We start from the raw sequence: 24,428 nt of genomic DNA on the forward strand, positions 1-24,428 counted from the left end.
TTACTGGTTTTACATAATTTCAGCTTTCTATATATTACAGGTATATATATTTATAAAATCTATATTTTGGGGAAAAAACACCAAATGTGCTTTTCAGATTTTTACCTTTATGGAAAAGAAAATGCTTCAAATGTTCATCAAGACGTAACCAACTAGGCCAGAAATAGTATAGCTTTGCAACTATTCTTTCTTTTTGTTTTCATTTTGTTTCTTTACCAGAACTAAATAACTGAGAGAATTTTCTCCAAAATTTTTTCCCTTCTCTAGCAGATAAACCCAAGCAGTCAATTAATCAGATAATAAGCCACTGTAAAACACTCAGATTAACCAATCTACAATCTTCCTTTACAAGTTTTTTAAACTGTATTTTTAGATGAATATATGATGAGAAATTCAACATTAATAATTTGGATTTTCTTATCACAAAAAAATAAAATGAAAGACCTCAACCATCAGAATCATTTATGAACCAGTTTGAATCAATTTATCTTCATTTGAATGTCTTTAGAATATGTAAAAAGTAATAAATAAAATGTATCTTCTGTGCTACATGTATTATAAGAACTTCTATTAATTGTATATATGCCTTTGATATATTTTCCCCTCAAGATTATCAACTGTGTGGTTGATGTTAGGTTCGGAGCCGTTCAAGAATTCATACAATGCAGTGAGTCAAAGTTTAAGTATAAAGTTTAAGATTTATTAGAGGAAGAAAGCAGGTGGGAGCCAGCAGAAGAGAAGAAGAAGATAACGGCTCCGCTCTCTATCTGAGAGCAGCATTCTTTAAGGGAAAAAAGGAACCCACGTTGGGTAGGGCGTCTGCTGTGATGTTCTGTGCCTCGATTGGGTGAGTGCTTATCTAGTTTTGGGCTGATTGGTTGGTAGAATTCTGAGACAATACTCTTTTTAGGAAAGCAGCTGTGTTATCTAACTGGGGAGAGCAGGCCTTCTTGGTTGTTTATTTTATGAGCATCTCTGACCTTGGCTTACCCGCCTTTGAGGGGCCACTGGGACGGCCTTGAACAGCCTCATTCTTTATTCTATGGGGCACCTGTTTTCTTGTGAGATAAGCTGTGGGGCCCCTGAGTTAGAAACTCCTTTTACATGTTAGTTTCTTCTTCTGGGATCTAACAGTTGACAAGTGAATATTAAATAAATCTGTAATCAGTTGAAATTTTTGGTTATAAAAATATTATAACAGGAATTGTTTCACAAACAGAAAACAAGTAAAACAGTATTAAAATTTGAACAAACAAGTGTTCTGTATCTACTTGAATAAATGGCTATTCTTTTTTTGCCAGTGGTAGTAAAAAGATAAAATAAAATAAAATAATAAAATAAAATAACTTAAGCCCAGGAGTTTACAGCAGCATTATTCATAATAGCCAAAAGGTGGAACCCACCCAAATGTCCATCAGCTGATGAGTACATAAACAAAATGTAGTTTATCTATATGATGGAATGTTATTCAGCCATAAAAAGTAACAAAGTACCGACACATGCTACAACATGAATGCTGAGCAAAAGAAAGCAGACACAAAAGGCCACATCTTATATACTTCCATAGAAACAGAAAAGTTGCAGGGGCTAAGGTGAAGAGGGAATGGGCAATAAGTACTCAGTGAGTACAGGATTTCATTTGGGGTGATGAAAATGTTTTGGAATTTGATAGTGGTGGTGGTTGTGCAACACTGTGAATATACCAGAGACCAGTGAATTGTACATTTCAAAATGGTTAAAATTTTTAATGCTATTTTATGTTTTGTGAACTTTATCAATAAAAGTTTATTATTTTTAAAAAATGAAAACAAAAAAATCTAATCAGGGAGTTAAACATACAGATCCCTCTCATTGTATACAGCCAGGTAACACCCCTCCCCAAACTCAGAACAATAATAATAGAAAAAAAATTGACCAGCACATTTGTGCCCAATGTGATATGATTTCATATTGTCATAACTCAGTATTTTACTAGGAAAATTAAGAATGGAGAGGAATAAAGCTATTAGAAGGCAATGAAAAGCTAAACTTGAAGGGATAATGTTTTAAACTTAACGCAGAGAAATGTGGAAAAGTGAAGTGGCAGAGTGGATAATGGCTGAAATCAAACCTGGGGCAGCCCGACTGTGGCACACACAAAGGGGCCACTGGAGTCAGCCGCTTCCTGGCCCCAGGCAAGTGGGGAAACGTCAGCCTCAATTCCAAAAGGAAAGACCACCCGCCAAAGCCCACAAACTAAAAACCATCATACGTACAAAATTCCTCAGCTCTTATCACAGTTCTCTAAAACAGACATAAAACTAACAGCAAGAATGCCAGCAGGCTGAATGTCCCTAAAACATCTGACAGCAGCTTCTCATCTGTGACCACAGCTGGTCTTCCACACCCAGCTCCGAAGGGTCGGGAACTCGTGTCCCACACGGAGGCTGATCGCCAGAAGAGGGAATAAATTAGCAGAGGCACGTCTTTGGAATATCTGAAAATCGTGGAAACCTTTGAGCAGATTTCTTGATTTAAATATAACAGCTTTATTTTATTTATGAGTTTTTAAATAGTGAAATTCTACCTTTATCCTAAAATGTAGATGCATCAAATTTAATGAAATTCCACAGCATTTATAATTTTTGTGTTGATGAAGAAAAATTACGCAAATTAACTCAAATGCCTTAAAGAGATGGTGAGGAGGCAGCTCTTAGGGCCTTGCTGACAACATTTAACAGCCTCACGCAGAGACGCACAGTGGAGGCTCACAGGCCCCCGGTTAGCCCGGCAGGGGTCACACGCGGGGCGGCAACAGGGCCCCAGCAGGGCCCCGCCAAAGCCTCTGCTCCCCAGCGCGTTCTGCCAAGGCGTTTGGGAAGACGGCATGTGCCGCCACACACAAAAAGGAATATTTACTGCCGAACAGTAACAACAGACAGACTGAGCCAACAGAGTGCAAAGGAAACACAATGAAGGGAAACTGTGACTAAGAGACGACACCCAACCCGCTGTACTTGGAGGAGCCAAGATCAGAAATGTCCCAGAGCAGTGGCCTTGGACCGGTCAGCCCCAGGCCAGCACAGCCGGGCACAGGGCCGCCACAAAGCCCGGCGCTCTTGGCTCTCGTACTCCGATCCTCAGTTTCCTTTAGTAGAATTATTACTGTATTATCACATTATTTATGGTCTGTTACATTTTAGGCATGAGTTTATTATATTTTGAGGCCATATTTTTATTCAAAGGGAAGAAATCTCTTATTTAATTATTTGAGAAGACAGCTGATAAAATGTTGGCAGGCGGCTACTCGTCAAGGCTCGCTCGCACAGCTGAGGCACCTCTGCATTTAGAAGCACAGCAGAGCTGCGCTGGAACCCTTTCCACCGGCCTCCACCACTCCTCTAATGGTTTCTTTCATGCTCCAAACCTCTGTCATTCAAGTTGAGCCACATTTTAAGTGATTAGAAACTGGAAATGAAAGCACATCTGCTGACAAAAGGGTGTTCCAAGAGCTGGAAAGCCCGGGGAAAACCAAAAAAGGGAAGCCTCAGATAAAGAACATGGCTCCTGCCAACAAGAAAGACTAAACATAAGCACCTGTAGAAACACAGACTAAACCCCAGCCTGGGCAGGACATCCAGGGGAGCCGAGTGAAGGCAGGATGGCGTAAACAAACAGGTGTGCCCTGTTTATAAAAGCGTTTTCTGGGAATCCCTGTTTATGCATCCCTTTCTACACACTGACTCTTTTCCAGATACCTGATGCCAGACACTCAGTCACGGGAGAGGCCAAGGCTACCATGAGGGGAGACCAGAGACAGGAGGCCGGCTTCCCTTCCAAACAAAACTGCAGATCACGATCGTACACTAAAAGGCCCACTCAGAGGTAGATGTGTGTGTGTGTGCGCGCGCGCACGCACATGCGTGCGCGTGAAGGAGATGGGCAGACAGAAAGAGACAGGCAGATAACCAGAAAAGAACCTAATTAAACCACAGTAGAAGACCTGGTCTTAAAACCTTCGGGAAAAGACAGCGCTGCCTACCTCCCCGGGTTGATGTGATTTAGGGTTTTCTGAAAGGATTCATTCAACCCCGATTACATGCTCCGATGCTGTGCCTGCTTCTGGCCAGGGCCAGAGGGCTCCTCCTGGAAAGGGAGGAGGGCGAGAAGCCCAGGGTGGGGGTCCCACACTCAGCTGCTGGGTCCCAGCTCGCCAGGCTGGCCTTGAGGGCCCTAGCTACAGAAGGGGGCAGGACACAGTCCGTGTGATCAGGTTTATTTTCCCGGGGCATCAAATTCACTTGAAGATATGAGTGAAAGGCATAAAACATGGGTGTACTAAGGAGTGGATTACAATGTTTAAATACCTTTTTAGAATGAAACATAAGACTTTGAAAAATGTTGGCTCTTATCTTTGTTCTTCTTCCCAAACTCTTGCAGACTCCACATTCCTACCCATTGTTTAGAGGCAGGAGCTGACCTACAGACAGAATTCAAGGGAAAAAGGACAGGGAGCTGGAATCTCTATCCTTAGGAGACATCTCAACCAACTGCAATTGTTTGGACAGTGTTCCAAACAAACTGTAAAATATACCGAGACTACTGGGGAAAACTGGATGAAATGTGATGGCACTGTGATTACAGATGAATTTTTTTTTCTTTCTTTTACTTATTATAGATGAAATTTTTAAAAGCAGTTCTCTGGATATTTTTCAATTGACCAAAATAAAAATGGCTGTATAGTAAATCTCACTTTGCATGTAAACATTTCAAACCCATTTTACATTCATTTTAATGTTCTAACATATTAGAGAGTTCTAAATTTCAAATACAAAATGCTACTCAATCACAAAGAGATTAAAACACAGAGCATTTTGTTTCCCTTCAAACTCCCAGAGAAAGACAGTTAAGGAGCAAACAGTTCTTGTTTTAGGAGCCACAGTGCTTGGTCGAGGCCAGCCCCACCCTGTCGGTGCCCTGACCGCGGTGGCACTGAGCAGGGACGGGAGGACGGGGCCTCAGAGGGTGGCCGAGAAGCAGGTGCAGGCCGCTCCGCTGCAGTTTCAAAAACATGTTAACGATACTGGGTCACCGGTAATGTCCTTTATTCTCAAAGTTTAACACTGACTGAAAATATGAAAATAAAAATAAGGTCAGATGCAAACCCAAATACAGTGTTACGTACATAGAAGAGCCTCAGATACATCTGTTGAAGATTGAAATCGTGAAAACCAAAACTAAGTAAGCTCAGTGTTTTTGAAGTTAATTATTTTTTATGCAAAGCAAACATGTAACAGTTTAAGGAGGAAATTCATGCAAATTATAACTGTATAGTGACATACCTGTGTGTCATATGTTGTAAGAAGAGAGATCAAACTTGATCAGGGAGTGAGTCTTCAATACCAACAGAAGCAAAGCAGTGCCAATCCTTCCCTCCTTCAAATAATGTAGTGGAGTGTAGTCCCTTATCTAAGAAATAAACATAATACTTGGTCAACTGCTTATCTGGAAAATTTTTTAAGTTTTTAAAATAGTGAACTTTGGTGGTTTGTGTTTTTCGAGGAATCTGTTCATTTTGTTTAAGTTGCGAATTTATCAGCATAAAATTATTCAGAATATCCCTTAGTATTCTTTCAATGTCTATAGGAATTGTAGCAATATTCCCTTTTTCATTCCTGACACTGGCAATTAATTTTTCTCTTTTTCCCTGACCAGATATTTTCCAGGATACAATATGCATCTTTAACTTATCACAGTTTACTGTCAAACAACATTATACCACCTCACATATAGAACCTTGTAACATTATACTTCCATTTCTCCCCTCTCATCTGCTGGGCTATTTTTGCCTTTAATTTTCCTCTTCAAGTATAAATCCCACAATACATTTTTTTTAACACCATTTTATTGAGATAAATTCACACGCCATACGATCCATTTAAAGTGTACAATGTCTTCCAATATATTCACAGTTATGCATTCATCACCCTCTGTTCTAGAATATTTTCACCCTGAAGAGGGTTCACTGTGTTATACAGTCCCATGATTCATCCTCTGGCTTTCCTTCTAGTGACATACATGACCCTAAACGCCCCCTTTCAACCACAATCGCACCCGCATATCACTGCTGTTAGTTAAACCCACAATGTGCTCCCTTAGCCTCCATCTATTTATAAACATTTACAATCAGTCTTATATATTCTGCACAAGTTACATCAGCTCCCTATCGACTTACTTCATTCAACATAGTGTCCTCAAGGTTCATCCATGTAGTCACATGTGTCATGACTTCATTTCTCTTATAGCTGCATAATATCCTATTGCAGGTATATACCACATTTTATTCATCCATTCATCCGTTGATGGATACCTGGGTTGTTTCCATCTTTTGGCAACTGTGACTAATGCCACTATGAACATTGATGTGCAAATGTCTGTTCGAGTCCCTGCTGTCTTCTGAATATATACCTAGTAGCAGGATTGCCAGATCATATGGCCTTTCTATACTTAGCTTCCTGGGGAGCCACCAAACTGTCTTCCACAGTGGCTCCCGCCAGCAGTGAATGAGTGTTCCTATTTCCCCACATCCTCTCCAACACTTGCAGTTCTCTGTTTTTTTAATTGTGGCAATTCTAGTAGGTGTGAAATGATATCTCATTATAGTTTTGATTTGTGTTTCCCTCATGGCTCATGATGTTGACCATGTTTTCATGTGCTTTGTAGCCATCTGTATAACCTCTTTGGAAAAATGCATATTCAAGTCTTTCGCCCATTATAAATTGGATTGTTGGTCTTTTAATTGTTGAGTTGTAGGATCTCTTTACACATCCTGGATAGTAAACCCTTATCAGATATGTGGTTTCCAAATATTTTCTCCCATTGAGCAGGCTGCCTTTCACCCTTTTGACAAGGTCCTTTGAAGCACAAAAGTAATCAATTTTGACGCTGTCCCATTTATCTACTTTTTTTTTTGTTGCTTGTGCTTTGGGTGTAAAGTCTAAATCACCTCCTACCACAAGATCTTGAAGATGCACCCCTACATTTTCTTCTAGGAGTTCTGGCTTTTATACTTAGGTCTTTGGTTCATTTTAATTTTTGTATAAGATGTAAGATAGGGATCTCCTTTTATTCTTTTGCATGTGGATATCCAGTTCTCCCAGCACCATTTGTTGAAGAGATTGCTCTGTCCCAGTTCGGTAGACTTTCTAGGTAAAGGATCATATCACCTGCAAATAGTGAAAGTTTTACTTACTCCTCTTCTATTTGGATGCCTTTTTTTTCTTTTTCTTGCCTAATTGCTCTGGCTAGAACATCTAGCACGATGTTGACTAGCAGTGGTGACAATGGGCATCCTTGTCTTGTTCCTGATCTCAACAGAAAACCTTTCAGTCTTTCACCATGAGTATGATGTTAGCTGCGGATTTTTCAAAGAGGCCCCTTATCGTGTTGAGAAAGTTCCCTTCTATTCCTATCTTCCAAAGTGTTTTCATCAAGAAGGGATGCTGAATTTTGTCAAATGCTTTTTCTGCATCGATCGAGATGATCATGAGGTTCTTCTTCGATCTGTTAATGTAATGTATCACATTGATTTGTTTTCTTCTGCAGAACCACCCTTGCATACTTGGGATAAAACCCATTTGATCATGGTTTATAATTCTTCTAATGCGCAGTTGGATTCAGTTTGCAAGGATTTTGATGAGGATTTTTGCATCTGTAGTCATTAGAGAGACTGGTCTGTAATTTTCCTTTCTTGTAGTGTCTTTATCCGGTTTTGGTATTAGGGTGATGTTGGCTTCACAGAGTGAGTTAAGTAGGATTCTTCCGCTTCAATTTTCTGGAAGAGTTTGAGCAGGATTGGTATTAATTCTTCCTGGAATTTTCAGTAGAATTCACCTGTAAAGCCTTCTGGTCCTGGGCTTTTCTTTATTGGGAGTTTTTTGATGACTGTTTCAATCTCTTTAGTTGTGACTGGTTTGTCAAGACATTCTATTTCTTCTGGAGTCAGTGTGGATTGTTCATGTGTTTCTAGAAAATTTTCCATTTCACCTAAGTTTTCTGGTTTGTTGGCATACAGTTGTTCATAGTATCCTCTTATGATCCTTTTTATTTCTTTGGGGTCAGTAGTAATGTCCTCCCTCTTGTTTTTTATTTTATTTATTTGCACCTTCTCTCTTTTTTTCTGTTAGTCTACCTAAGTTCTTGTCAATTTTGTTGATCTTTTCTAAGAACCAGCTTTTTTGGTTTTGCTAATTCTATTTTTTTGTTGTTCTCAATTTCACTTATTTCTGCTCTATTCTTTGTTCTTTCTTTCTGCTTGCTTTGGCATTAGTTTATTGTTCTTTTTCCATTTCCTCCAGGCGTGTAGTTAGGTCTTTGATTTTAGTTCTTTCTTCCTCTTTAATGTAGACATCTAGGGCTATAAATTTCCCTCTCCACACTACCTTCAATGCATCCCATAAGTTTTGATATGTTGTGGTCTTGTTTTCATTCATCTCGAGATATTTACTGATTTCCCTTGCAATTTCTTCTTTGACCCACTGATTGTTTGAAAGTGTGTTAACCTCCATAAATGTGTGTGTTCCAGTCCTCCACCAGTTGTTGACTTCCAGCTTCATTCCATTGTGAGCAAAGAAAGTGCTTTGCAAAATTTCAATCTTTTTAAATTTATTAAGACCTATTTTGTGATCCAACATGTGGTCTGTCCTGGAGAATGACCCATGACCACTTGGGAAGAATGGATGTCCTGCTGTTGTGGGGGGCATTGTTCTGTATATGTCTGTTAGGTCTAGTTCATTCATCAAATTATTCAAGTTCTCTATTTCCTTATTGATCCTCTGTCTAGAGGTTTTATCTGTTGATATAAGTGGTGTACTGAAGTTTCCAACAATTATTGTAGATATGTCTATCTCTCCCTTCAGTTTTTCGAGTGTTTGTGTCCTGTATTTTGGGGCAGGTTAGATGCATATAGTTATGATTGTTATTTCTTCTTGGTGGATTGCCCCTTTTATTAATATATAATGTCTTTCTTTATCTCTTGTAACAGCTTTGCCTTTAAAGTCTATTTTGTCTGATATTAGTATAACTACCCCAGCCCTTTTTTAGATACTGTTTATGTGGAATATCTTTTTCGCTTACAACTTGTTTCCTTGGGTCTGAGGTGAGTCTCTTGTAGACAGCATATAGATGGCTCATATTTTTAAAATCTATTCTGCCAGTCTGTGTCTTTTGATTGGGGGAATTTAATCCATTAACATTCACTGTTATTACTGTAAAAGCAGTATTTACTTCAACCATTCTATCCTTTGGTTTTTATATTTCATATCTCATTTTTGCCTCTATTTTTACTCTTTTAGTTACCCTTATTGATAACCTTCATTTCTACACTCTCCTCCAGGCCTCTCTCTCCTGTCCTTTCCTTTCAGCCTGCAGGACTCCCTTTAGTATTTCTTGAAGGGTAGGCCTCCTGTTAACAAACTCTCTCAGCTTCTGCTTACCTGTGAATATATTAAACTCTCCCTCATTTCTGAAGGACAGTTTTGACAGATGGAGAATTTGGGGCTGGCAAGTTTTCTCTTTCAGTATCTTGAATACATCATATCACTGCCTTCTCGCTTCCATGGTTTCTGATGAGATATCGGAACCTGGTCTTACTGGACATTTCTTATATGTAATGAATCACTTTTCTCTTGCTGCTTTCAGAATTCTCTCCTCATCTTTTGCATCTGACATTCTGACTAGTATGTGTCTTGCAGTAGTCCTATTAGGATATATTCAGTTTGGCATACATTGCACTTCTTGGACCTGGATATCAATGCCTTTCATAAAAGCTGGGAAGCTCTCGGCCATTATTTCCTCAAATATTCCTTCCGTCCCTTTTCCCTTCTCTTCTTCTGGGATACCCAGGACAAGAATGTTTGTGCACTTCTTTTCTCAATCAGTTCCCAGAGATTCTGTTCAATTTTTCCTGTTCTTTTCTGTCTGTTCAAATTGGGATGCTCTGTCTCTTAGTTTGCTGATCCTTTCTTTTGCCTGTTCAAATCTGCTGCTGTGTTTGTCTAGTGCATTTTAAATTTCATTTGTTGTGCCTTTCATTCCCATAAGATCTATTATTTTTCTTTGCATGCCTTCTAATTCTTCTTTATGCTCACCCAATGTCTTTTTAATTTCCTTTCTCTTTAGCCACCTTGCTGAATTGGTTTAGGACATTTGTTTGAACATCTTTGATAAGTTGTTCTAGATTCTGTATCTCCTTTGAATTTTTGATTTTCTCTTTTGGCTGGGCCATATCTTTCTGTTTCTTAATGTGGCTTATTTTTTTGCAGCTGTCTGGCCATTGGATTAACTTGGTGAGTTTACTCTAAAGGTTGGATTCTCTCTCATCAAAGCTTTTGTCATTGACAGAATTTGTGTTAATGCATGTTTTTGACACCTGGTTCATATTATCTAACCAGAGCTTGGCCAGGGACCCATGAAGGGGCCACACACCAGTTCCACATGGCCCCAGGGAGAAGGGCAGGTAAAGATGCCTAAAGGCCTTTAATTCCACTCCCCTAGTTGCACTTTCCTGGCCTGCCCAGCATATGGCCTTTTAGAAGTCTTCCTGGAGGTGCACTTTCCTCACCTACTAGCAGATGGCGTCTTCGGCAACCTATTCCCATCAGCCCTCAGAAGGCGGGCTCTTAGCTCCCTGCCAACTTCAGACAATGATACAGCCACACCAGGCAGAGCGGGTTGAAACCCCACGTCCCTGCACTCCAAATTTTCTGGTCAAAAGCTAGCACAGTGCTAGACCATGTCCCATACTGTTCTTGGGGGTGTGGACATCTACGGCCCTCTCAGTCTGCAGCTGTCCACCCACCGGGAACCAGATACCCTGACGTTTTCTGCCCAGAGAGTGGAGATGGGTGCCAAGAGCCAGGGCTGAGGGGGTTTAGTCACCATCTCTCACCACAGCTTCCCTGTCTCTTTGTCACGCTTGCCTGGGTGTTATAGAGCACTCCCCCTGGTCTCCAGAGCCCCAGATCCATTGTTGCAGACAGTATCTACCTGACTCCTGATTTTCTGGGAGAGAAGTGACCCTGGCCTGTCCCTTATCAGCCATCTTGGTCTCCCCCCAATACCCAAATTTAAAAATAGAAATTAAAATTAAAAATATTTACCCATTTACCATTTATGATTCTTTTAATTCCTTTTCATAGATGTAAATTTCCATGTGATATCATTTTCCTTCTATCTGAACCCCCTTTAATTTTTTTTTTTTGTAGTGCAGTTCTGCTGGAAATAAATTTTCTCAGCTTTTCTTGGCCTATAAAATTCTTAATTTCACCATTTCTGAAAGATATTTTTGCTGGGTACAGAATTCTAATCCAACAGGTATTTTCTTTCTTCAGTACTTTAATGTCTCTTCACTACCTCTAGTTGCACAGGTTCTCACCTGAAACTGTCCTTATCTTTATTCCTCTGTAATGTGACTTCTTTTCTTCTGTCTGCTTTTAAAGATTTTCTCTCTTTAACACTGTTTATTTTAGCAATTTGGAAATGAGGCAACTCAGTATGTTCTTCTTTATTTTACTCTGTCTGGAGTTGTATGAGCTTTGTGATTTATCACATTCAGAAACTTCTAGCCTCCCTCCCTCCCTTCCTTCAACAGTTTTATTCATACACCATGCAAGCCATCAAAAGTGTATTATCCCAGCCATTATTTCTTCAAATACCCTCCTCTTCTCCTTCTGGGACTCCAGTTATACATGCCTTAGAGCAGCTGCTACTGTCCCACAGACACAAATGCTCTGTTATTTTGTTCAGTGTTCTTTTCTCTCTGTGCTGTATTTTGGATAGTTTCTATTACTGTGTTTTCAATTTCACTAATTTTTTCTTCTGCAGTGTCTAATCTGTGGTTTATCTACTATAGTTTTCATTTCAGATACTGTATTTTTCATTTCTATAATTTCATTTCAGTCTTTCCTATATCTTTCATTTCACTCATTATGTTCACATTTCCCCCTACATTTTATATACATATATACACACACACACATATATATTTTATTGAGATTGTTCACATACCATACAACTATCCAAAGTGTACAATTAATTGCCCATGGTGCCATCATACAGCTGTGCATCCATCACAATTAATTTTTTTTCTATTTTTAGAACATTTTCATTACTCCAGAAAAGAAATGAAGACAAAAAAAGGAAACTCCAATCCTCCCATACCCCTAACCACCCCACCCCCTCCATTATTGATTCATAGTTTTGGTATAGTACATTTGTTACTTTTGATGAAAGAATGTTAAAATACTACTAACTATAGTATATAGTTTGCAATAGGTATATATTTTTTCCAATATGCCTCTATTATTAACTTCTAGTTATAGTGGCATACATTTGTTCTAGTTTGTGAGACAGATTTCTAATATTTGTATAGTTAATCATGGACATTGTCCACCAGAAGATTCACTGTTTTATACATTCCCAACTTTTAACATCCAACCTTCCTTCTGGTGACATATGTGACTCTGACCTTACCCTTTTCACCACCTTCACACAACTTTTAGCACTGTTAGTTAGTCTCACAACATGCTACCGTCACCCCTGTCCATTTCCAAATGTTTAAGTTCACCTAGTTGAACATTCTGCTCATAATAAGCAATCGCTCCCCATTCTTTAGCCTCATTCTATATCCTGGTAACTTATATTTCATGTTTATGAGTTTACATGTTATAATTAGATCATATTCATGAAGACCCTGCAATATTTGCCTTTATGTGTCTGTCTTATTTCACTCAATGTAGTGCCCTCAAGTTTTCTTCATCAACCCATTTCTTTTAAGATGTTTTGTTCACACATCATTCATTCCGTCCTAAGGAAACAATCGTTGGTTCCCTGTATAGTCACGTATTTATGTATTCAGCACCATTGCCAGTGTCTATATAAGGACATCTCCATTTCTTCAAGAAAGAAGGAAGAATCAATGAGGCAGAGAGACAAAAGAAAAAGGAGAGAGAGAGAGAAAAAAAAATGACAGCTAGAAAGCAACAAAAGGAAAGACAGCATTAACCTAAAGTAGAATAAAGAGTCAGACAACATCACCAATGCCAGGAGTCCCACACCCTTCCCCTATCCCCCTCCCCCATATGCATTTATCTTTGGTCTATTGCCTTTGTTATATTAAAGGAAGCATAATACAATGTTTCTGTTAATTACAGTCTCTAGTTTGTATTGATTGTATTTTCCCCCTAATCCCACCCTATCTTTAACACCTTGTAATGTTGATATTCATTTGTTCTACCTCACGTAAAAACATATTTGTACCTTTTATTACAATCGTTGAGCACCCTAGGTTTCACTGAGTTACACAGTCCCAGTCTTTATCCTTCGTCTTTTGTTCTGGTGTCCCACGTGATCCCAGCATTCCTCTTTCAACCATACTCCCAGTAATCTTCATTCAGTGTACTTACATTGCTGTGCTACTATCTCCCAAAACTGTTTTCCAAACCTCTCACTCCTGTCTTTCCCTATCTGTCTGCAGTGCTTCCTTTAGTGTTTCCTATAGAGCAGGTATCTTGTTCACAAAGTCTCTCCTTCTTCGTCAGGGAATATTTTAAGCTCTCCCTCATATCTGAAGAACCATTTTGCTGGATAGAGGATTCTTGGTGGGCGGTTTTTTCTCTTTCAGTATCTTAAATATATCATCCCACTTTCTTCTTGCCTCCATGGTTTCTATTGAGAAATCCACACATAGTCTTATCAAGCTTCCTTTGTATGTGATGGATTGCTTTTCTCTTGCTGCTTTCAGGAGTCTCTCTTTATCTTTGACGTTTGATAATCTGATTATTAAGTGTCTTGGCATAGGCCTATTCAGATCTATTCTGTTTGGGGTATGCTGTACTTCTTGGATCTGTAATTTTATGTCTTTCATAAGAGATGGGAAATTTTCATTGATTATTTCCTCTATTATTGCTTCTGCCCCTTTTCCCTTCTCTTCTCCTTCTGGGACACCAATGATACATACGTTCCTGTTTTTTGTTTTGTCCTTAAGTTCCCAGAGACATTGCTCATATTTTTCCATTCTTTTCGCTATGTGTTCTTTTGTGTGTAGGCTTCTAGGTGCCTTGTTCTCCAGTTCCTGAGTGTTTCCTTCTGCCTCTTGAGATCTGCTGTTGTATGTTTCCATTGTGTCTTTCATCTCTTCTGTTGTGCCTTTCATTTCCATAGATTCTGTCAGTTGGTTTTTTGAACTTTCAATTTCTACTTTATGTACGTCCACTGTTTTCATTACACGGTTCCTCTCTTTTGCCATATCTTCCCTAAACTTTTTGAATTGACTTAGTATTAGTTGTTTAAATTCCTGTATCTCAGTTGAAGTGTAAGTTTGTTCCTGTGACTGGGCCATAAATTCATTTTTCTTAGTGTAGATTGTAGTTTTCTGTTATCTAGGCATGGTTTTCCTTGGTTACCCCAATCAGGTTTTCCGAAACCAAAACAGGCTCCGGTCCCAGAAGGAAGAACTATTCAGTATCTGGTTTCCCTGAGGTTGTGTCTTAGAAGGTTGGTACACCTTGTGAGGTGTCAGGTCATTTAAGATGGGAGTCAGGTCTGGGGGTAGAGCGCGATGAGTGAGGCAAGTGCCTCAGGTGCAGAGTAAGGGCCTGCCTGAAAGCTCAGTGGCCAAGATAAATTTTCAGTACAATAATTTAAAAAAACAACAGTAATGCAGAAATGGTGCCCATCTGAAACATTATGCTCTATTTCTAACTACTTGCAGCTGTCTCAAGTGTACATGTTCCCACACATACTTATCAGAGGCAATCATTAAATGTGTGTCAAATGCATATAAATCAGTAAACAAAGCACTCTGTATATAGAAAGTACTCTAAGGACATTCAAACTTTGTTACAGTAAATAAATAAATATATGCACACAAAGATGACATGACTGCCAAACAATATCACAATTATATAGTACCTGGGTAATAACCGAGCAGTTTCCATTATAAGGTATGCCACAAACAGTCATCTGCAGCAACTGCTACCAGGTTGGTTTACTAACGAATGAAAATAGGTGCCCAGGCTCTAAACACATTGGTTTAATTAAAATCAAATTAAACAAATTCCCTTTCCTGAATTTGTAGGATTACCACCCTTCTGAAATTAGCCAGTTCATTTTCTAAGTATTCCCAACTCCCAAACCCATCTAATAAATCTGGTATGAAGGCACCAGGCATAGAAAAGGGCCATCTCATGTCTATGTGAGAGTAAAAGAATTTCTACACATAAACCAAATTCTCACATATTATCTATAACATTTTTTTGTTTTCTAAGTCACAGGTACAGGAGAATGTTTTCACATGTCATGACAAAGAAAGCTTTTTTCCTTAATCAGAATTTAATGATATCAAAATTTAGTGCAAAAAACAAAGACTATGATATTTAAAGTTAAAATCTGTATGAAAAATTATCTAGAACTCATGAAACTCAAATTAATTTAACAATCAGATAAATTAAAGTTGCCATTCAAATTCACAAAGCCCCCCCCCCACACACACACACACCTTTTCCCCCTCCATCAGTCCTGTGGCTTTGGTCCTACTCTTCCACTCCCTCTATTATCTATTAAACTTCCTCCTTCAAGAATCTCCACTCAAGCATGTTGACATTTACCAGTTACCACTAGACTCAGTTCTTCACTAGGGTTTATGCCCCTCTGGACAGGGATGGCACTAACTGTGCACCTAGGCAGGTGCCAGGTACACCCAGCAGGCACGTGCTGACTGCTGAACCCACCCCGTCTGGGCATCTTCTCGCACAGTCCCCCTCCCCGTGTAACTGGCCCTTCCTCCTCAGCACCCTCTTCACCCCTGGTCCCATAAGGACACCAAGTAACACTTACAACCTGCACTTGCTCTGTTTCCTCCTCTCCCTTTCTCTCTCCCCCACCTGACTGTGAGCTTTCTGAAGACACAGGTGTGTCTGATTCATGTGTCTCCTAACACCTAGAACAGTGCCTACCACACAATAAGCATTCATAAACACTAGTTGCAATTAGTATTAATTTATTCCTCACAATTCTTTCAGTAGATACTTTTTTGGCCCATTACATAGAACAGGGGACTGGAGCACAAAGATTTAGGAACTACCCAGTACCCACTAGTAAGTGGCAGAGCCACCTGGCTCTGCAGTCATATTCCTAATCACTCTGCTATCAACAAAGGCACCATCATCATGACTTATGATGTGGTAAAAATCAAAAAAGATTTATGCCATAAAATCTCATTTGCACCTAGATTATCTTAAAAAGATTATCTCATGGCCCAATTCCCTCCCCAGGCTATCAAGTAACTAAGACGATGGCATTTAGCAGTCTGCCCAAAGCAAGGGTCTCCAGGACAGACGCTCTGGCCTCAAGGACCAGGGCTCCTTCCAGAGCATTCTCGATGGCTCTGACACGTGTAAATTCAAACCCTGGGTGATCACCTGATTCCTTCACAAGAAACAAACATACAGCCCTCCAAATCCCCAAAACATCAATTATGCCCAGCTGATGCACTTGTCCACGTTAAAACCAAGCACCTGTTCTCATTATTTCAAATTCCAGCTTCAGTGTACCCAGAGTTGGCTCATTCCCTCAGGGCTAACAACCACACTCACAACCAGCTGTACCCAAGAGGGTCCCTTTAGCTGTAAAAATAAAGCCATTCCTGACTTCAAGGAAGAAACGAAGACCTTGGCTAAGCCAAAACAAATTTTCTCAAATCATTTAAATAATTATTTGCTTCATTTCTAGCTACTATAATGTAAGAGATGCCTAGAATTATTTAGCTTACTTTTGAAAGCATTATCAAAACGGATTTGAAAAACGAGGAAAAGGGCTAGTTAAGAGTGAAAGTGACTAACCCATGGGTAATATTTAAAATTATTCTTGGGGGAAAGAAGCTTTATTTTGGAATTATAATGCAATGGATTTTAATAAATTTTTGTTTTTGTTTTTTGGCATTGTGATCCATTTCTCTGAAGTCTTATCCACCTGAATATTTAAGACTGATTTTCTGAAGTCATGATCAAACATCCATTACCCCTGAATATACACTTAATTTCTAAAATATAAAATGTCAGACATATTTTTACAGCTAGGTAGGATCATGTTGGAAATGCACGGTATCTCGGGTAGTATTTCTAGAATCTTTCTGAATTTAATATTCTTTATATACATAACCCCTCTAGAATAAATTTACTTTATAATCAACTATGACTCCCACATCGCTAAAACTGCTAGACCTGCCAATACAAACCTTCCTGCATAGCATCAAACTGATCATATTATTTTAACTTATCATTATACCAAAGCGTGGAACCTTTCCATGTCACCCTGAAATTTTCATCTAATCGGCCTTTCAAATAAACTATTCTGCCATGTTGGCTTCTGCCTAATATAGCTATGATTCACTGAAGTTTACCCAGTGAATTTATTAATAGCTAATATTTATTGTGAGACATGTGTTAAGCATTTTACATGCACTCTCATTTATTCTTTACAACATTCCCAGGTAATAGATGTTCTTATTATACTCCCCCCCCCCATTTTAAATCTGAGAAAATGAGGGTGAACTTTGCGTAGCTGTAAATGGTCAAGCTGGGATTTGAAACCAGGCAGTGCGAAAACAGAGTCTGAGAACTTAACCCCTACCCTAGACACCTGCAGTGCTACCCAGCAAGTGTAAATTGATTTGTTATGCAACATCAAAAGTCTTAGGTTTCAAAAAAAATCAATTTTTGAACATAAAATATTTTACTGTCTACACTTTTTAAAAAGCAGTTTTATTGAGATATTTTCACATACCAATCCATCCAAAGTGTACAATCAATGGCTTTTACTATATTCACCGAGTTGTATACTCATCACCACAATCAACTTTAGAACATTTTCATTACTCCAAAAAGAAAACCCCACACCCCTTATGCCCTTAGCAGTCCCCTCACATTCCCTCTATCCTTCCCCAGCCCTACCGAACCACTAATCTAATTCTGTCTTTATAGATTTATTTATGTTTACATTTTATACAAACAGAATCATTTAATAAACAGTATTTTGTGTCTGGTCTCTTTTACTTAGCCTAACAGGGTTTTTTTTAATTATTATTTTTTAATTAGAGAAGTTGTAGGTATTACATACAAGTCATGTAAAAAATACAATGTTCCCATATACCCCTGTGCTGGTTTGTGTAAGTTATGTCCTCCAGAAAAAGCCATCTTCTTTAATGCAATCTTGTGGGGGCAGATGTATTCATGTTGGTTAGACTGGAATTCTTTGACTGAGTGTTTCCATGGAGATGTGAGTCGATCAACTGTGAGTGAAAGGTGTGACTGGATAACTTCCATGGAGGTGTTACTCCATCCATTCATGGTGGGTGTTAATAGGATCACTGGGGCCGTATAAAGGAGTTCACAGACAGAAGGACCTCAGAGCAGCTAAGAGTGACATTTTGAAGAGGAGCAGTAGCTAAGAGAGGACAAAATGCCCAAGAGCAACATTTTGGAGAACGCCAGTTTGAAATGCAACCTGGGAGCAAGGCACCAGCCATGTGTCTTCCCAGCTAACAGAGGTTTTCCGAATGCCAATGGCCTTTCTCCAGTGAAGGTACCCTATTGCTGATGCCTTACATTGGACATTTTGTGGCCTTAAAACTGTAACTTTGTAACCAAATAAACCCCCTTTATAAAAGCCAATCCATTTCTGGTGTTTTGCAAAATGGCAACATTAGCAAACCGGAACACCCCTATCGCTGATGCTTTGCATTGGCGTTGTACCTTTGCTACAACTGGTGAAGGTTATTGAAATACTACCATCAGCTGTAGTCCATAGCCTGCATTAGGTGTATTTTTCCCATATACCACCCTATTATTAAGACCTTGTAATAGTGATGTCCATTTGTTATAATTCATAAAACATATATGAAAAACATTTCTATACCTGTATTATTAACCACAGTCATTGTCCACAACAGGGTTCACTGTGTTAAACAGTCCAGTCTTTCCTTCTAGTAATATACACAACCCAAACTTCCCCTTTCAGCCACATTCACACACAAAATTCAGCACTGCTAATTATACTCACAAGCAAGTACCACCATCACCTCTATCCATTTCCAAATATTTACAATCAACCTAATTAGAAATTCCGTACAAATTAAGCATCAACCCCCATTCTCTACCCTCATTCTACTTCCTGATAACCTGTATTCTAGTTTCTAACTCTATGAATTTTCTTATTATAATTAATTCCTATCAGTGAAATCATAACAATATTTGTCCTTTTGTGTCTGGTTTATTTCACTCAACATAATGTCCCCAAGGTTCATCCATGTTGTCACATGCATCAGGACTTTATCAGTTGAATAATATTCCACTGTATGTATATACCACATTTTATTTAACCGTTCATCGGTCGATGGGCACTTAAGTTATTTCTGTCTTTTGGTAATTGTGAATAATGCTGCTGTGAACATCAGTGTGCAAGTGTCTGTTCGCGTCCCTGCTTGCCGTTCTTCCAAGTGTATTCCGAGTAGTGGGACTGCTGGGTTGTAAGGCAACTCTGTACTGAGCTTCCTGGGGAACCACCAAACCGTCCCCCACAGCGGCTGCACCACTTCACTTCCCACCTGCAGTGAGCGAGCGTCCTTTCTCCACATCCTCTCCCACACTGGCAGTTTCCTGTTTGTTTAATAGTGGTCATTCTAGTGGGTGTGAAATGATATCTCATTGTGGTTTTGATTTGCATTTCCCTGATGGCTAGTGATGTTGAGCATCTTTTCGTGTGCATTTTAGTCATCTGTATTTCTTCTTTGGAAAAATATCTATTCAAGTCTTTTGTCCATTTTTAAGGCTTGTTTGTCTATTCTGGATATTAAACCCTTATCAGATATGTGGTTTTCAAATATTTTCTCCCACTGAGTAGGCTGTCTTTTCACTTTCTTGACAAAGTTCTTTGAAGTACAAAAGTTTTTATTTTTGAGGTCTCATGTTTCTACTTTTTCTTTCATTGCTTGTGCTTTGGCTGTAAACTCTAAGAAACCATTGCCTAACACAAGTTCTTGAAGATGTTTCCCTACATTTTCTTCTAGGACTTTTAGGTCCTGACTCTGATATTGAGGTCTGTGATCCATTTTGAGTTAATTTTGTATAAGGTGTGAGACAGGGGTCCTCTTTCATTCTTCTACATATGGATATCCAGTTCTCCAAGCATCATTTGTTGAAGAGACTGTTCTGTCCCAGTTGAGTGGATTTGGCAGCCTTGTCAAATATATATCAATTGGCCATAGATGTGAGGGTTGTCAACACTTTTTATATAAATAAAATGATTCCGTTAATAAAATTTTCTGTCAGAAAATTGCTAAAGTAAATCTTTGGACGTAGGTTAAAGCAGGGCAGCCTGGAAGGGCACCCACGGTGGACACACAGGGGCAGCTCCTTCCTGTCCCACGGCCCTCGCGGCGCCCAGCACACTGCGGACGGCACCTGGCTGCACCCCAGGTGGCTGAGGGCATTGGCAACAACGCTGTGACGGACTACAGGCCCCACGCCCTTTCCACCGAGCCCCACAGAAACGCAGAACAAATTCTTCCCAACACAGCACCCTTTCCTCCATTTGGTACTTGTTGAAGGCACAGGGAAATGCAACTTAAGAGAACTACCTATAAATTAAAATATCAAATGCACTGGCCTGGGTTTTATTAGTTTTTCAACACTACCTCATTCTCTTCAATAATCTCTATGCTTGAATTTGAAGGATCCATTTAAATGTTACCCCTTGTAATCGATTTGTTTACTTACATAAGAAAGAACACAAAGGGAGAGAAAAGAAATATATAAAAAGCCCATTCAGGATATAAAAAGCCATCTATTCTTAGTTCTTTCCTACTCTTTGGAAAAGGGAAAAAATAGAAGTATTCAATAATCTGAAAAAGTAGGTTAGTAACGGGAAAACCATTTCTGGGTTGAATCAGAAAACTATTTCTTGGTTGAATCTCCAGGACTGTCTCAGCTGTCCTGGAGAGAAAAGGGCTGACACAGACCTTCACAACCACCTCACAGGAAACTACTGTCCAGTGTTGGTTTATTCACTCAACAAACATTCAAACAGGGCCCACAGTGGGGCAAGCTCTGTGCGAGGCAAAGGGCAGCAGGACAGAGAGTTTACGGGAAGGGGGCACAGCACAAGGAACTGCGTGTGTGTCAGGGATGCAACCTCCGAAGGGAAGCACGTGGGGTACGCAGCAGTGACACCCACTCAGGTGGGGTGCAGGAAGGGCTTCTGTGAGGAGAGGACGCTTAGAGCCAGAATCTGAAGAACAAGTGAAAGTTAACTATTTTTGGCCACTCTCAGATTTTAAAATTATCGGCACAGGTAAATGCAATGAAAGAAAATCAAATGTTTAAAAAGTGGTTTGATATTAAACACCAATTCAACATCTTATTTCATGGGTTGTACAGGGAAAAATTTCCATTATAATTCTACATTTTAAACTTTTTGTTGTATGATAATAGTGCTTGATAAATATTAATTTGTTAAAAAAGGTACTTTTCCCCTGGCACTTCTTTTCCAAGCATCAAATTATACCTGCATACCAAATGGCTTCCAAGCATCAAATTACATTTTGAAATTTATTTTTCAACAACCCAATATATTCCACTTTTGTTCTAAGTTTATATTATATACAGAATTTTTAGATGAGCAAATCTGAAGGTAGGAAAATGAATGTGTTTTACGCAATTCGAAGTTGCAAACAGTAATAAATGATACCACCCATACTGATGAGTGATAAAACTGTGCAGCACTATTAGACATTTTCAAGATCCGGCCAGTAGGAAAAGGGAACTGTGGATTCCGAGTGCAGCTTCTCAGCCAGGAGGGACTCCTGCACAGTGGCGAGCGTGAGCACAGCAGGGGCTGGGAGGAGGACTGCTAGTTGGCTAATGCTGCCAGAATGCAAAACACCAGAGATGGACTGGCTTTTATAAAGGGGTGTTTATTTGGTTACACAGTTAAAGTCTCAAGGCCACAAAGTGTCCAGGGTAACACATCAGCAATCAGGTACCTTCACTGGAGGATGGCCAATGGTGTCCGGAAAACCTCTGTTAGCTGGGAAGGCACGTGGCTGGCGTCTGCTCCAAAGCTCTGGTTTCAAAATGGTTTTCTCCCAGGACATTCCTCTCTAGGCTGCAGTTCCTCAAAAATGTCACTCTTAGTTGCGCTTGGGGTATTTGTCCTCTCTTAGCTTCTCCGGAGCAAGAGTCTGCTTTCAATGGCTGTCTTCAAACTCTCTCTCATCTGCAGCTCCTGTGCTTTCTTCAAAGAAAAAAAGTTTTGGCTGTAGCTCCTCTCCAAAACATCACTCACAGTTGCACTGAGTTCCTTCTCTTTGAGTCAGCTCATTTATATGGCTCCACTGATCAAGGCCCACCCTGAATGGGCGGGGCCACGCCTCCATGGGAACATCTCATCAGAGTCATCACCCACAGCTGGGTGGGGCACATTCCAAGCAAATCTAATCAGCCCCACAAGACTACATCAAAGATAATGGTGTTTGGGGGACACAATACATTCAAATTGGCACAGCTGCCCAGCAAAGCGTTTCCTGAGGAGTTCACTGAAGTGGCCAGTTCATTTCCTGAGGAGTTCATCAGACATCTTCATTGGAGTTGACAGTTTGCTGACTGCCCTACAGAATTTGGACTCGTGCATACCCACAGGTGCATGAGTCACTTTTATAAATTTTATAGTCATAGATACCTCTCTTTGATTCTGTTCCCCTAGAGAACGCTAACTAATACAAGGACCGTCACCGCCCACAAAGGACCCAGGAGAGAGGAGGGACAGGCAGGCCAGGTGCGCGCCGGGAGAGCCGGGCCCGCGCCCCCACTCTGGGGCCAGGACACCATCAGTTACACAGTGGGGGGAAGGCGAATGACCAGCCTAGTTCCTGACATGCTAATGCTCCGCAGTTGTCTTCAGGATCTGGAACACCCACCTGTCTCCTCGTGGTGTGCCGACCCATGCCCCATCCTAGCCTTTCGCTGCAGACCATGTCACCTCAGCCTGTCGTGTTCTGGGGGGGCCCAGTTTCAGGGTTCTACTGAGGAAAGAGAATGCGCCTCGGTGCTGGATGCACAGACGTCCCTCAGTTGAGCACACGCAGCCACGGGAGCACGTAACAGGGGTGCTCATCCCAATCAAGGATCAAGACCTTGCAAAATGACCCCTAGCCGATGAGTCTGCCTGTGAAATGCCACTCTGTAACACATGCGGGCTTAGCCATAAAAAAAGTTGTCATTTTTAATTGAATATCAGGGTTTTTTTTTGACAAGTCAAGATACTGTCCTCCCACTTTACTATCCTTAAAATAATTTTTTTCTTCTAAACTGAAGACTAATTGTAATGAGATTATCCTGTTGAATTCATTTTGAGTTTATCACAGACTTCTAACACCAGCACTTGTTTCACTTATCGTAGCGTAACGAACATCCTCATCTTGACTCGAAAGCAAGGAAGAGACCAAGAACCTGTGGGTTTTTCCCTTGGGGCTCGTCTCATCCCAACCACCTGGGAACTCACTGCCGCTGTCTGCGAGGCCTTGCGAGGGCATCCAGGTGACTGGACGCCTCCCACAAGAACACACGTCTCCCCCCAGGTCCCAAAGCAGAAATCCCTCTACCCAAAAGGCCACTTCCAGGATCTTGACGCAGCTGTCTCTTCAGAGAGGTAACTGAATCCTCTCTCGCATCAGTACCCAGCACACTTACCCTGGGCTCTCCACGCGGGTCTAAGGGAAACCTCCAAGGCCTTGGTCTCCTCGCCCACTCCTCCCACCCACCTGCGAGCAGCAGGATCCAGCCCCCTTCCTTCCCTACACATTCACCTCTGTTCCCAAACTGCGAAGCCCGGCTGCTCTCCAGGGCTCCAAAATTATGCCAGCATTTACTGGGTTCCTGTTATGTGCTGGTCTTCCTGCGTATTCCTATGTGGGAAGAGAAGGGCCAGAGGCCAACCACTGTGAACCCGGGGGGTCCCCCAGCAGAGGTCCCTACCTCCTGTCCAGAGGTGTCAGTAACAGGGAGCAGCACAGGGTGAACAAGCCGCAGCCAGGTCAGGAGCAGAGGCCAGGCAGGTGGCAGGGGGCATGCGCCTCAGCAGGGCCGGCAGACTGCAGCCCACCGCCCATGTGTCCCCTGCCGTCGGTCTTTGTTTCTAAAGTTTCACTGGCACATAGCCTCGCCCTGAGTTCACGAATCACCTGTAACAGCCAGACACCCAACTGGTCTGCAAAGTCTGAAGCATTTAATATCTGGATCGTCATAGAAAAAGTGTGCTGACCCCTGGCTGGGCTGCTGACCCCTGTCCACTTCTACCCGTGCTGTCAACTTTTCCATGTGTGCGTGGGGCAGTGACAG

The 24,428-nt window shown here is 40.6% G+C and overlaps 1 protein-coding gene across 3 annotated transcripts in view; it reads right to left on the bottom strand.

Annotated features, from left to right (window-relative positions):
* The window catches only part of TRAF3 (TNF receptor associated factor 3), a 117,596-nt gene that overhangs the window by 39,413 nt on the left and 53,755 nt on the right, over positions 1–24,428 (bottom strand). For all 3 annotated transcript variants that reach the window (XM_037831796.1, XM_037831799.1, XM_037831795.1), the window contains one exon: positions 5,322–5,448. The gene's annotated coding sequence lies outside the window, so the exon portion shown is untranslated. The remainder of the gene's footprint in view (positions 1–5,321; positions 5,449–24,428) is intronic.

This window comes from Choloepus didactylus, chromosome 4 (assembly GCF_015220235.1).
Source record: "Choloepus didactylus isolate mChoDid1 chromosome 4, mChoDid1.pri, whole genome shotgun sequence".
Lineage (NCBI taxonomy): Eukaryota > Metazoa > Chordata > Mammalia > Pilosa > Megalonychidae > Choloepus > Choloepus didactylus.